The sequence below is a fragment of the Nerophis ophidion genome, linkage group LG01 (genome assembly GCF_033978795.1).
Source record: "Nerophis ophidion isolate RoL-2023_Sa linkage group LG01, RoL_Noph_v1.0, whole genome shotgun sequence".
Classification (NCBI taxonomy): Eukaryota; Metazoa; Chordata; class Actinopteri; order Syngnathiformes; family Syngnathidae; genus Nerophis; species Nerophis ophidion.
Window position 1 is genome coordinate 71898655 of NC_084611.1, and position 13388 is coordinate 71912042.

Below are 13388 nucleotides of genomic sequence, written 5' to 3' on the forward strand. Positions count from 1 at the left end.
CCTCGCTCAAATTAATGGGGAAATTGTCGTTTTCTCGGTCCAAATAGCTGTTTTTGTTGGAGGCTCCCATTAAAACAATGTGAATATGTGAGGAGCCATCAACATGTGACGTCATCGTCTGCGACTTCCAGTAGAGGCAGGACTTTTCTCTTAGCACCGAAAGTTGCAAACTTTATCGTGGATGTTCTCAACTAAATCCTTTCAGCAAAAATATGGCAATATCGCGAAATGATGAAGTATGACACATAGAATGGACCTGCTATCCCCGTTTAAATAAGAAAATCTCATTTCGGTAGGCACATCGGTCTTTCCTTGTCTCCCACCGTGGTTACAGTGAAGCCAAGTGCTGCATACGCTTCATCATTGTCTGGAACCCGCAAAAAAAAGGATGTTCCCCGGGGTCACACGCATCCCAGGTGTGGCCAGAGAGGGAAGAGCTCCTACCCCTCTGCTTCAGGCTATGAAAAAGGTGTGTAGGTGTACCAAACGTGTGTTGGGTCATTCTACATAATGTTTATGAAGTTTAGTATTAATTTGTTTGTATTTAATTTGCAATCGGGGAACGCCTCCACAAATGAACATCTTGCACATATATGGCGATAACTACCATTGGTGACACCGAGATATCTCCTCTGTAATTCATTATGTGACAAAAAGAAGATGATATGATTGACCACAAATATACTTTGTTTGGGACATCGTGTGCAAAGTACAAATCATCCTCTCTCAATATACATGCACATGCACAACCCGCTACAACTCCAGACAACTATGTCAGCGGTTCTCAAATGGGGGTACGCGTACCCCTGGGGGTACTTGAAGGTATGCCAAGGGGTAAGTGAGATTTTTTTTTTAATATTCTGAAAATAGCAACAATTCAGAAAATGTTTATAAATACATTTATTGAATAACACTTCAACAAAATATGTTCATAAACTGTGAAAAGAAATGCAACAATAAAATATTCTGTGTTGACAGCTAGTTTTTTGTGGACATGTTCCATAAATATTGATGTTAAGTATTAATTTTTTGTGAAGAAATGTTTAGAGTTAAGTTGATGTATCCAGATCAGGGGTCACCAACGCGATGCCCGCGGGCACCAGGTAGCCAGTAAGGACCAGATGAGTCGCCCGCTGGCCTCTTCTAAAAATAGCTCAAATAGCAGCACTTACCAGTGAGCTGCCTCTATTTTTTAAATTGTAATTATTTACTAGCAAGCTGGTTTCGCTTTGCTCGACATTTTGAATTCTAAGAGAGACAAAACTCAAATAGAATTTGAAAATCCAAGAAAATATTTTAAAGACTTGGTCTTCACTTGTTTAAATAAATACAATTATTTTTTTTTTACTTTCAGAAAGACAATTTTAGAGAAAAAAATAGAACCTTAAAAATTATTTTAGGATTTTTAAACACATCTACCTTTTTACCTTTGAAATTCCTTCCTCTTCTTTCCTGACAATTTAAATCAATGTTCAAGTACTTTTTTTTTTTTGTAAAGGATAATAAATACATTTTAATTAAATTTTTCATTTTAGCTTCTGTTTTTTCGACGAAGAATATTTGTGAAATATTTCTTCAAACTTATTACGATTAAAATTCAAAAAAAATATTCTGGCAAACCTAGAAAATCTGGACAATCAAATTTAAATCTTATCTCAAAGTCTTATGAATTTCTTTAAACATTTTTGTTCTGGAAAATCTAGAAGAAATAATGATTTGTCTTTGTTAGAAATATAGCTTGGTCCAATTTGTTATATATTATAAAAAAGTGCAGATTGGATTGTAACCTATTTAAAACATGTCATGAAAATTCTAAAATTAATTTTAATCAGGAAAAATTACTAATGATGTTCCATAAATTCTTTTTTTTAATTTTTTCAAAAAGATTCGAATTAGCTAGTTTTTCTCTTCATTTTTTTTCGGTTGAATATTGAATTTTAAAGATTTGAAATTGGAGCTAAAGTATGTTTCAAAATTTAATTTTCATTTTTTTCCTGTTTTCTCCTCTTTTAAACCGTTCAATTAAGTGTTTTTTTTCATCATCTATTCTCTACAAAAAACCTTCCGTAAAAGGAAAAAAAATGTACAACGGAATGACTGACAGAAATACCCATTTTTTTTTATATATAGATAGATTTATTTATTAAAGGTAAATTGAGCAAATTGGCTATTTCTGGCAATTTATTTAAGTGTGTATCAAACTGGTAGCCCTTCGCATTAATCAGTACCCAAGAAGTAGCTCTTGGTTTCAAAAAGGTTGCTATATATATATATATATATATATATATATATATATATATATATATATATATATATATATATATATATATGTATATATATATATATATATATATATATATATATATATATGTATATATATACATATATATATATATATATATATATATATATATATACATATATATATATATGTATATATACATATATATATTTTTATATATATATATATATATATGTATATATATATATATATATATATATATATAATTATGTAGATTTATTCATTAAAGGTAAATTGAGCAAATTGGCTATTTCTGGCAAATTATTTAAGTGTGTATCAAACTGGTAGCCCAGTACCCAAGAAGTAGCTCTTGGTTTCAAAAAGGTTGGTGACCCCTGATCCAGATGGATCTCTATTACAATCCCCAAAGAGGGCACTTTGTGTTGATGATTACTTCTATGTGTAGAAATCTTTATTTATTATTGAATCACTTGTTTATTATTCAACAAGTTTTTAGTTATTTTTATATCTTTTTTTCCCAAATAGTTCAAGAAAGACCACTACAAATGAGCAATATTTTGTACTGTTATACAATTTAATAAATCAGAAACTGATGACATAGTGCTGTATTTTACTTCTTTATCTCCTTTTTTCAAACCAAAAATGCTTTGCTCTGATTAGGGGGTACTTGAATTAAAAAAATGTTCACAGGGGTACATCACTGAAAAAAGGTTGAGAACCACTGAACTACGTAACTGAATGAAGTCCACTTTTACTTTAAACATCATCCGATCCGAAATGTGCCAGCAACATAACATTAAAGTATATTGATGTTGATAAAATGGATGAGAAAGGGTCAGTCGGGTGCCGCCTTGCCTTAAACGCAGAACATGTACTGTTTGCTTATGGTTTTGCTATCTTTGGGCGGCTCTGTTTTGTGTGAAAAAGCACGTAGAATGAAAAGGTGCTTCATATCAAACTTTACCCCAAACGTATTCTGGCCATGCCATGCTTTGTTACTGATTAGAACAGGGGTCGGGAACATTTTTAGCTTGAGAGCCATGAAAGTCAAATGTTTTAAAACATATTTCCGTGAGAGCCATATAATACTTTTTAACACTGAATACAACTAAATGCGAGCATTTTTAAGTAACACCGAAACTGTTGAGTATATCCATCCATCCATCATCTTCCGCTTATCCGAGGTCGGGTCGCGGGGGCAACAGCCTAAGCAGGGAAACCCAGACTTCCCTCTCCCCAGCCACTTCGTCTAGCTCTTCCCGGGGGATCCCGAGGCGTTCCCAGGCCAGCCGGGAGACATAGTCTTCCCAACGTGTCCTGGGTCTTCCCCGTGGCCTCCTACCGGTTGGACGTGCCCTAAACACCTCCCTAGGGAGGCGTTCGGGTGGCATCCTGACCAGATGCCCGAACCACCTCATCTGGCTCCTCTCGATGTGAAGGAGCAGCGGCTTTACTTTGAGTTCCTCCCGGATGGCAGAGCTTCTCACCCTATCTCTAAGGGAGAGCCCCGCCAGCCGTCGTGGGAAACTCATTTCGGCCGCTTGTACCCGTGATCGTATCCTTTCGGTCATGACCCAAATCTCATGACCATAGGTGAGGATGGGAACGTAGATCGACCGGTAAATTGAGAGCTTTGCCTTCCGGCTCAGCTCCTTCTTCACCACAAGGGATCGGTACAACGTCTGCATTACTGAAGACGCCGCACCGATCCGCCTGTCGATCTCACGATCCACTCTTCCCCCACTCGTGAACAAGACTCCTAGGTACTTGAACTCCTCCACTTGGGGCAGGGTCTTCTCCACAACCCGGAGATGGCACTCCACCCTTTTCCGGGCGAGAACCATGGACTCGGATTTGGAGGTGCTGATTCTCATTCCAGTCGCTTCACACTCGGCTGCGAACCGATCCAGCGAGAGCTGAAGATCCCGGTCAGATGAAACCATCAGGACCACATCATCTGCAAAAAGCAGAGACCTAATCCTGCGGTTACCAAACCGGAACCCCTCAACGCCTTGACTGCGCCTAGAAATTCTGTCCATAAAAGTTATGAACAGAATCGGTGACAAAGGACAGCCTTGGCGGAGTCCAACCCTCACTGGAAATGTGTTCGACTTACTGCCGGCAATGCGGACCAAGCTCTGGCACTGATCGTACAGGGAACGGACCGCCACAATAAGACAGTCCGATACCCCATACTCTCTGAGCTCTCCCCACAGGACTTCCCGAGGGACACGGTCGAATGCCTTCTCCAAGTCCACAAAGCACATGTAGACTGGTTGGGCAAACTCCCATGCACCCTCAAGAACCCTGCCGAGAGTATAGAGCTGGTCCACAGTTCCACGACCAGGACGAAAACCACACTGTTCCTCCTGAATCCGAGGTTCGACTATCCGACGTAGCCTCCTCTCCAGTACACCTGAATAAACCTTACCGGGAAGGCTGAGGAGTGTGATCCCACGATAGTTGGAACACACCCTCCGGTCCCCCTTCTTAAAGAGAGGAACCACCACCCCGGTCTGCCAATCCAGAGGTACCGCCCCCGATGTCCACGCGATGCTGCAAAGTCTTGTCAACCAAGACAGCCCCACAGCATCCAGAACCTTAAGGAACTCCGGGCGGATCTCGTCCACCCCTGGGGCCTTGCCACCGAGGAGCTTTTTAACTACCTCAGCGACCTCAGCCCCAGAAATAGGAGAGTCCACCACAGATTCCCCAGGCACTGCTTCCTCATAGGAAGACGTGTTGGTGGGATTGAGGAGGTCTTCGAAGTATTCCTTCCACCTATCTACAACATCCGCAGTCGAGGTCAGCAGAACACCATCCGCACCATACACGGTGTTGATAGTGCATTGCTTCCCCTTCCTGAGGCGGCGGACGGTGGTCCAGAATCGCTTCGAAGCCGTCCGGAAGTCGTTTTCTATGGCTTCCCCGAACTCTTCCCATGTCCGAGTTTTTGCCTCCGCGACCGCTGAAGCTGCACACCGCTTGGCCCGTCGGTACCTGTCCACTGCCTCCGGAGTCCTATGAGCCAAAAGGACCCGATAGGACTCCTTCTTCAGCTTGACGGCATCCCTCACCGCTGGTGTCTACCAAGGGGTTTTAGGATTGCCGCCCCGACAGGCACCAACTACCTTGCGGCCACAGCTCCGATCTGCCGCCTCGACAATAGAGGTGCGGAACATGGTCCACTCGGACTCAATGTCCAGCACCTCCCTGGTGACATGTTCAAAGTTCTTCCGGAGGTGGGAATTGAAACTTTGTCTGACAGGAGACTCTGCCAGACCTTCCCAGCAGACCCTCACAATGCGTTTGGGCCTCCCAGGTCTGTCCGGCATCCTCCCCCACCATCGTAGCCAACTCACCACCAGGTGGTGATCGGTAGAAAGCTCCGCCCCTCTCTTCACCCGAGTGTCCAAAACATGAGGCCGCAAATCCGATGACACAACTACAAAGTCGATCATGGAACTGCGGCCTAGGGTGTCCTGGTGCCAAATGCACATATGGACACCCTTATGTTTGAACATGGTGTTTGTTATGGACAAACTATGACGAGCACAAAAGTCCAATAACAAAACACCACTCGGGTTCAGATCCGGGCGGCCATTCTTCCCAATCACGCCTCTCCAGGTTTCACTGTCGTTGCCAACGTGAGCGTTGAAGTCTCCCAGCAGAACAAGGGAATCACCCGGGGTAGCACTTTCCAGTACTCCCTCGAGTGTTCCCAAAAAGGGTGGGTACTCTGAACTGCTGTTTGGTGTATAAGCACAAACAACAGTCAGGACCCGTCCCCCCACCCGAAGGCGCAGGGAGGCTACCCTTTCGTCCACCGGGTTGAACTCCAACGTACAGGCTTTGAGCCGGGGGGAAACAAGAATTGCCCCCCCAGCCCGTCGCCTCTCACTCCCGGCAACGCCAGAGTGGAAGAGGGTCCAATCCCTCTCGAGAGAAGTGGTTCCAGAGCCCTTGCTGTGCGTCGAAGTGAGTCCGACTATATCCAGCCGGAATTTCTCGACTTTGCGCACTAGCTCAGGCTCTTTCCCCCCAGTGACGTGACGTTCCACGTCCCAAGAGCTAGCTTCTGTAGCCGAGGATCGGACCGCCAAGTGCCCTGCCTTCGGCTGTCGCCCAGCTCACAATGCACCCGACCTCTATGGCCCCTGCTATGGGTGGTGAGCCCATTGCTGTTGAGTATAATAAGTCTCTTATTCTTTTTAGAAACATTGTTATTCTGAAGCTAACCAATAATAAATAAAATACTTCTTACCATTAATGCGACTTCTTGAACAGGTGCTGTAGAAAATGGATGGATGGATTAAAATGCAAGAGAATGTTTTTATATTTCGAACGTTAATTTTAACACTGTGATTACCAGTGGAATTATTCATTACTTATCGTGTTAAGCAATGTCAGCTAAGATTTATCTGAGAGCCAGATGCAGTCAACAAAAGAGCCACATCTAGCTCAAGAGCCATAGGTTCCCTACCCCTGGATCAGAATTTAAGACAGAGTTCCCCCTTGGACCTATGGTGTCTCTGGCAGCGTTAGTCACTCGTATTTAAAATCTTGGGTTCAAACCCATGTCGGAGCTGAAATGAGGTAATGTTTTCAAACTTGTGTTTTATTATGTCAAAATTGTTTAAAATGCTAAACTTCAACATAGTAATATAAACAATTATATTGTTCATTGTGTTGCTCAAGGTAATATTACAGTGCTGGGATACCAATGATATCAGCCTTTCAAAGCTGCTCTTGGACCACCAATTTTTAACCTCGGTATTTTTCAGATCCTGGTTACGGCCCCGTGCAGACAGACTCAAAAAAACGGGTTCTAAAAGTGACTGTGGAGCAAAATTTACAACAATTACGTATTGTAGCGTCCCGGAAGTGTTGGTGCTGCAGGAAATTCTGGGAAGTTGTTCCGTTGTGTTTATGTTGTGTTGCGGTGCAAATATGCCCTTGAAATGGGTTTAAGTGAAGTGAAGTGAATTGTATTTATATAGCGCTTTTCTCTAGTGACTCAAAGCGCTTTACATAGTGAAACCCAATATCTAAGTTACATTTTTAAACCAGTGTGGGTGGCACTGGGAGCAGGTGGGTAAAGTGTCTTGCCCAAGGACACAACAGCAGTGACTAGGTTGGCAGACGCGGGGATTGAACCTGCAACCCTCAAGTTGCTGGCACGGCCGCTCTACCAACCGAGCTATACCGCCCTTAATCTTTGTTGTTTACTTTGGTTTTTTTATACGGCATGGCTTTATGACAGTGTCGGAGTTGTTTATATGGCCACCCTCAGTGTGACGTGTATGGCTGTTGACCAAGTATGCATTTCATTCACTTAATGTGTTCAAATTAAACAAAATCATTAAACTAGGCTATGCTCATACATAGGGTCAGCATATCTTGACATCTTCAATTAAAGACCATCAATAACCCATCCAACGCTAAAGTGTTATCTGGACCACAAGTATACCACAAGCAAATGTAGATTAAAATCATCATCGGTCCCCTTTAAGATAAGAACACTGGTCTGACATTCTGTTAGAAAAAAAACATTGGGTTATTCAAAAATAAGTCTTTTGTCCTTGATTCTGTCAAGTTCACCCCTGACAGTTTGGTTTTGTTTTAGTTTTTCTTCTGTGTATGTCTTTGTTTCCTGTCAGCGCTTTTATTTTGGTCATTTCCTGTCTTTCTCCCTGAGCGTTGTTTCTCCTCAGCTGCGGCTGATTGGCACCTGGCCACACCTGGTGTGAATCCGCCCGCTCCTATTTGAACCTGTTTTGTCCTCCAGTCGATTGCTGGATTATTGTATTGTATTGTCGCTCCTGTCGTGTCGTGTTGTGTCGGGTCGTTGCAGTGTAGCGGTAAGTTATATTTGGTAGCTGTTTATAGCTTACTGTCTTTTGTTCCCTGCTTCCAGTTTTGTTCGTTCATAGCCTAGTTCGTTATCTTCTGGCTCCCATGCTAGCTCTTTTTAGTTTGTTATCCGCCTCGTGCGTGCTTTTTGTTTGTACCCTTTTCTTTGGTTTTGTTGTAGTGTGTAAATTAAAACCATGTTTTCTTATTCAATGCCTGCCTCCATCTCTGCATCTTGGAGTTCGTCACAAACTAACTCTGACAGATTCCATTTGAGCTTTTATATATATCAGTGGCTCTCAACCTTTTTTCAGTGATGTACCTACCCCCTGTGAACATTTGTTTTAATTCAAGTACCCCCTAATGTGAAGTGAATTATATTTATATAGCGCTTTTTCCTCAAGTGACTCAAAGCGCTTTTACATAGTGAAACTCAATATCTAAGTTACATTTTTAAACCAGTGTGGGTGGCACTGAGAGCAGGTGGGTAAAGTGTCTTGCCCAAGGACACAACGGCAGTGACTCGGATGTCGGGAACGGGGATCGAACCTGCAACCCTCAAGTTGCTGGCACGGTCGCTCTACCAACCGAGCTATACCGCCCTAATCAGAGCAAAGCATTCGTGGTTGAAAAAAACAGATAAAGAAGTAAAATACAGCACTATGTCATTAGTTTCTGATTCATTAAATTGTATAACAGTTAAAAATATTGCTCATTTGTAGTGGTCTTTCTTGAACTATTTGGAAAATAAAAATAACTAAAAACTTGTTGAAAAATGAACTAGTGATTCAATTACAAAGAAAGATTTCTACACATAGAAGTAATCATCAACTTAAAGTGCCCTCTTTGGGGATTGTAATAGAGATCCATCTGGATTCATGAACTTTATTCTAAACATTTCTTCACAAAAAAAGAAATCTTTAACATCAATATTTATGGAACATGTCCACAAAAAATCTAGCTGTCAACACTGAATATTGCTATGTGGCATTTATTTGCACAGTTTATGAACTTACATTCATATTTTGTTGAAGTATTATACAATAAATATATTTTTAGAATATTTTTTTAAAATCTCACGTACCCCTTGGCATACCTTCAAGTACCCCCAGGGGTACGTGTACCCCCATTTGAGAACCACTGATATATATATTTGTGTACAGTACATCATATTTATCACAATTCATTCAAATGTATACTATGCTATAAAAATGATACAAATAGCTCATACCAAATGCCTTTGTAAAAATACTAAACCCGAAAAGACCATTAAAGAAAAAAACTGCCCTCTGCCATTATAAGTTGAATTGTGCTAAAACTGATACTGTCGACCCAAATCCTTTTTTATATATAAAAGCACTTATTCCGTGTACAGTATACACACCCACCCACACACAAGTTCTCTGCAAGAAATACACTATATGGCTCTTTGATGTGCCTGTCTTCCTTCGCCAGAGATGCCATCGGGCATAAAGCTGGCATGACTGATTGTCCGTGTCTTTTACATTGACACGCTCCCGTCCGCACAAAGTACTAGTTTGCTGTATCACATCTGCACATCTGTGTCCGTACGCTCATCACAGATATATAGTCCAACAAGTGGTGCTACGTTTGCATCCATGCACTTATAACTCACCTTTAACCCCCGTTTGTTTCGAGCTGTCACCTGCAGAGCCTCCGTCAAGTCCTCGCCTCCACTAGGATTTTCCCATGCTGTGATTTGTTCTCGGGATTTCTTCACGGGCAGAACCTCCTCTTACTTCTGCGGTTGGATCACTAAAAAGTCCAAGAGGCTGAGAGTGAAGAGAAAACAGGCTCGTGCCAGACACCCTGCACCTAGATCTGTCTGCAGTCCGCTGCTTTGTTGCTGCCGTGAAGATGATGATCTTCAGGGCTAATTAGTCGAGTCAAAGGATCCACGGGCTCGGGAAGAAAGAGGATGCTGTGTGTCGCTGCTGGTGAAAGGGAGAGGATGTGGAGGGAAAGAAAGAGAGGGGGATGGAGAGCAAGCGTGTGCGCATCTGCATGTCTGTGTGGGAGAGAAAGGCGGAGAGGAGGAGGGCAAAAAGCAAGGGGTGGGAAATGGGAATGAGAGAATGTGACAGCAGGAGAAGGAGACGGAGCGCATGAAACGGCCGGCGTGTGCGCCAGGGAGCGAGGGATGCGGCGAGCGGGGGGACCGAAAGGAAGCAAGAGATGGAGGCAGTGGAGGTCTGAATGTGTCAAAGCCAGGAGGGAGAACTGTGGCTAAAATGGAAGACACGTTGCACTTTTAAAGGCCTACTGAAACCCACTACTACCCACCACGCAGTCTGATAGTTTATATATCAATGATGAAATATTAACATTGCAACACATGACAATACGGCCTTTTTAGTTTACTTAACTACTATTTTTAATTTCACGGGAGTTTCGTCCTGGAAACATCGTGTAATGATGACGTGTAAGCAAGACGTCACAGGTTTTTAGGAAGTATTAGCGCTACGCACACACACTGCTAAATGTCGTCTGCTTTAACGGCATAATTACACAGTATTTTGGAGATCTGTGTTGCTGAATCTTTTGCAATTTGTTCAATTAATATTGGAGAAGTCAAAGTAGAAAGATGGAGTTGGGAAGTTTAGCCTTTAGCCACACAAACACACGGTGATTCCTTGTTTAAAATTCCTGGATGTGAAACGTTACTACGGATCAGAGCGCGGTCAAGCCAACATGGATCAAGACGGAATGTCAACCAGCAGGTTTCGGTGAGAATATTGTGGTTAAAAAGTCGCTTCTTACCGGAGAAAAGCTGAGCTTGTGTCGTCTATAGCTACTGTCGACTCCCCTGAAACACTGCGCGTCAAAACACCCGTGGACGTACACCTCCGACTATCAGGTACTATTAAACTCACTAAAACACTAGCAACACAATAGAAAGATAAGGGATTTCCCAGAATTATCCTAGTAAATGTGTCTAAAAACATCGGAATCCGTCCCAATCGCGTTTTTTTTTCTAACTTTTTAATTTTCTAGTCCGTCTCTATCAATATCCTCAAACATGAATCTTTCATCCTCGCTCAAATTAATGGGGACATTTTCATTTTCTCGGTCCGAATAGCTCTTTTTGTTGGAGGCTCCCATTAAAAACAATGTGAATATGTGAGGAGCCATTAACATGTGACGTCATCGTCTGCGACTTCCGGTAGAGGCAGGGCATTTCTCTTAACACCGACAGTTGCGAAATTTATCGTGGATGTTCTCTACTAAATCCTTTCAGCAAAAATATGGCAATATCGCGAAATGATCAAGTATGACACATAGACTGGACCTGCTATCACCGTTTAAATAAGAAAATCTAATTTCAGTAGGCCTTTAACAACTCAGTACATCAGCACAGGCATACCTCGTATGTTACAAAACTCCAAATAATCATTATAGAAAACCAGTGTTACTCTCGGTATTGTATTGCATCAAAGAGTGAAGGCTGATGAACGGTATCCTTGCAAATATAAGTAGGGAAAGTGGGGCACGCTCCAGATCATGGTCCTAAATGGGTCAGAGGCCTGCAAGTGCAAGCTGTGTGCAATCTTACAACATTTTTCCATGAAGTTTACATGACTTACTGTATTTTCCGGTGATGTGTATTTCTGGCGTTGACGTCCTCGTCCCGACTGAAGGGTTACACGGCAGTGCGGCTGGATCAAAAGAGACGTCGGAGATGCTGTACTGAACCAAAAGTTGCTTAATCACAAGCGGGCATCGATATACAGTACTGCAGTTCCTGGAGGAGGTCAGGTCAAAAATGAAACACTTATAAGGCTTTTCTGTCTTGCCTCTGGTGAGGGCTGTCGCATTTTTTTCCGCCCCCTCTTCTCCCAGCTTGCTCCCTTTGTTTTTGTCTTGTCTGAACTTTTTTGAAGCCTCTTTCTTTGCGCTGTCCTCAAATGTAAACATCAGACATGGATTTGAATTGAATTTGAGAGCACCCAGCATGGATGAATAGAACAGACAAGTCATTGTTTTTGTCTGCTCGCGGAAAACCAACATCTTAATTGTTGTGATCCGATATCCGGATCATACAATATTTCTTGTTTTGTTCCATTTGTGTATTATAGTCTGCCAATGTTTGCATTAGTTCCTTTTTGTATCACATTCTGTTGTTTGGACTTCCTTATTTCCTGTTTTATTCTGTCACCATGGTAGTTCACCTGCTCCTTGCTTTCTACGCACACCTGTTTCTCGTTATCATGTCCCTTATTTAAGCTCGCCCATTTTGTTAGTTCTGCCTGGGATTCTAATTTGCCTTCGTGCGAGCACTCCGGGTTCTGCGGCTTCCTCCCACTTCCAAAAACATGCACCTGGGGATAGGTTGATTGGCAACACTAAATTGGCCCTAGTGTGCGAATGTGTTGGCCCTGCGGTGAGGTGGCAACTTGTCCAGGGTGTACTCCGCCTTCTGCCCGATTGTAGCTGAGATAGGCACCAGCGCCCCCCTGCGACCCCAAAGGGAATAAGCGGTAGAAAATAGATGGATGGCAACAAGTGACGACTGTATGTATATTCTCGCTAGCTTACACGCTACGACTTTGTTTTAGTCTAGCTCTCATGCTAATGGTCTGTTTTCCCTTTTTTGTGCCTTCTTGCAAAGTTTAGTTTTTCTGTTTGTATTCCTAGCTTCCATGCTAGCGCCATTTGTTTGCCTCTCTGTTAGCACCAGTGTTTTTGTTCCTTAGCCTTTTATTAGTTTAATAAATACTTTATTTCTTACCTTTTGCTGTGTTCTTGCCCGACACATCCCTGTACGAACAAATTCGGCATTGCTATGCCACACAGTCCTCACACTAATCTACGATTTGACTCCCTCGAACAGCCTAGACGCTGTGGAAACAGGACCAGGCTGTTCTGAAAACACCCCCGAGGACACCTCAATGATAGACGCTTTTGACCTCTCTCCCTCACGGAGGTTTTTTCCCACTCCAGACTAGCCCCCCCCTTAGGAACCCAGTCTAGATTGTATTTTTTTACTTATCTTCTTCTCCAGTGTTTCGCCTTTTCCAATCTTTTACGGGGGACCTTGTGGCGACCCATCAGCATTCCTGTTCTGTAACCCTGTACACTGTTTGTTGGTCTAATCTTGAACGTTTTGTGCTGTAAACAAAAATTTCATTGTACTTGTTGCAATGACAATAAAGACCTACTTACAATAAAGACCGACCTAACTTGGAGGAGCCAAACCATCAGTTTTATATTTCTACATCCCATCTGTGTCTGTAGAGTGCATCCTGGCCAT

The 13388-nt window shown here is 42.6% G+C and overlaps 1 protein-coding gene across 2 annotated transcripts in view; it reads right to left on the minus strand.

The window, feature by feature from the left end:
* The window catches only part of LOC133559004 (phospholipid phosphatase-related protein type 5-like), a 195511-nt gene extending 185295 nt beyond the window's left edge, over positions 1 to 10216 (minus strand). For both annotated transcript variants that reach the window (XM_061910276.1, XM_061910304.1), the window contains exon 1: positions 9753 to 10216. The gene's annotated coding sequence lies outside the window, so the exon portion shown is untranslated. The remainder of the gene's footprint in view (positions 1 to 9752) is intronic.
* Positions 10217 to 13388: the final 3172 nt, after the last annotated feature.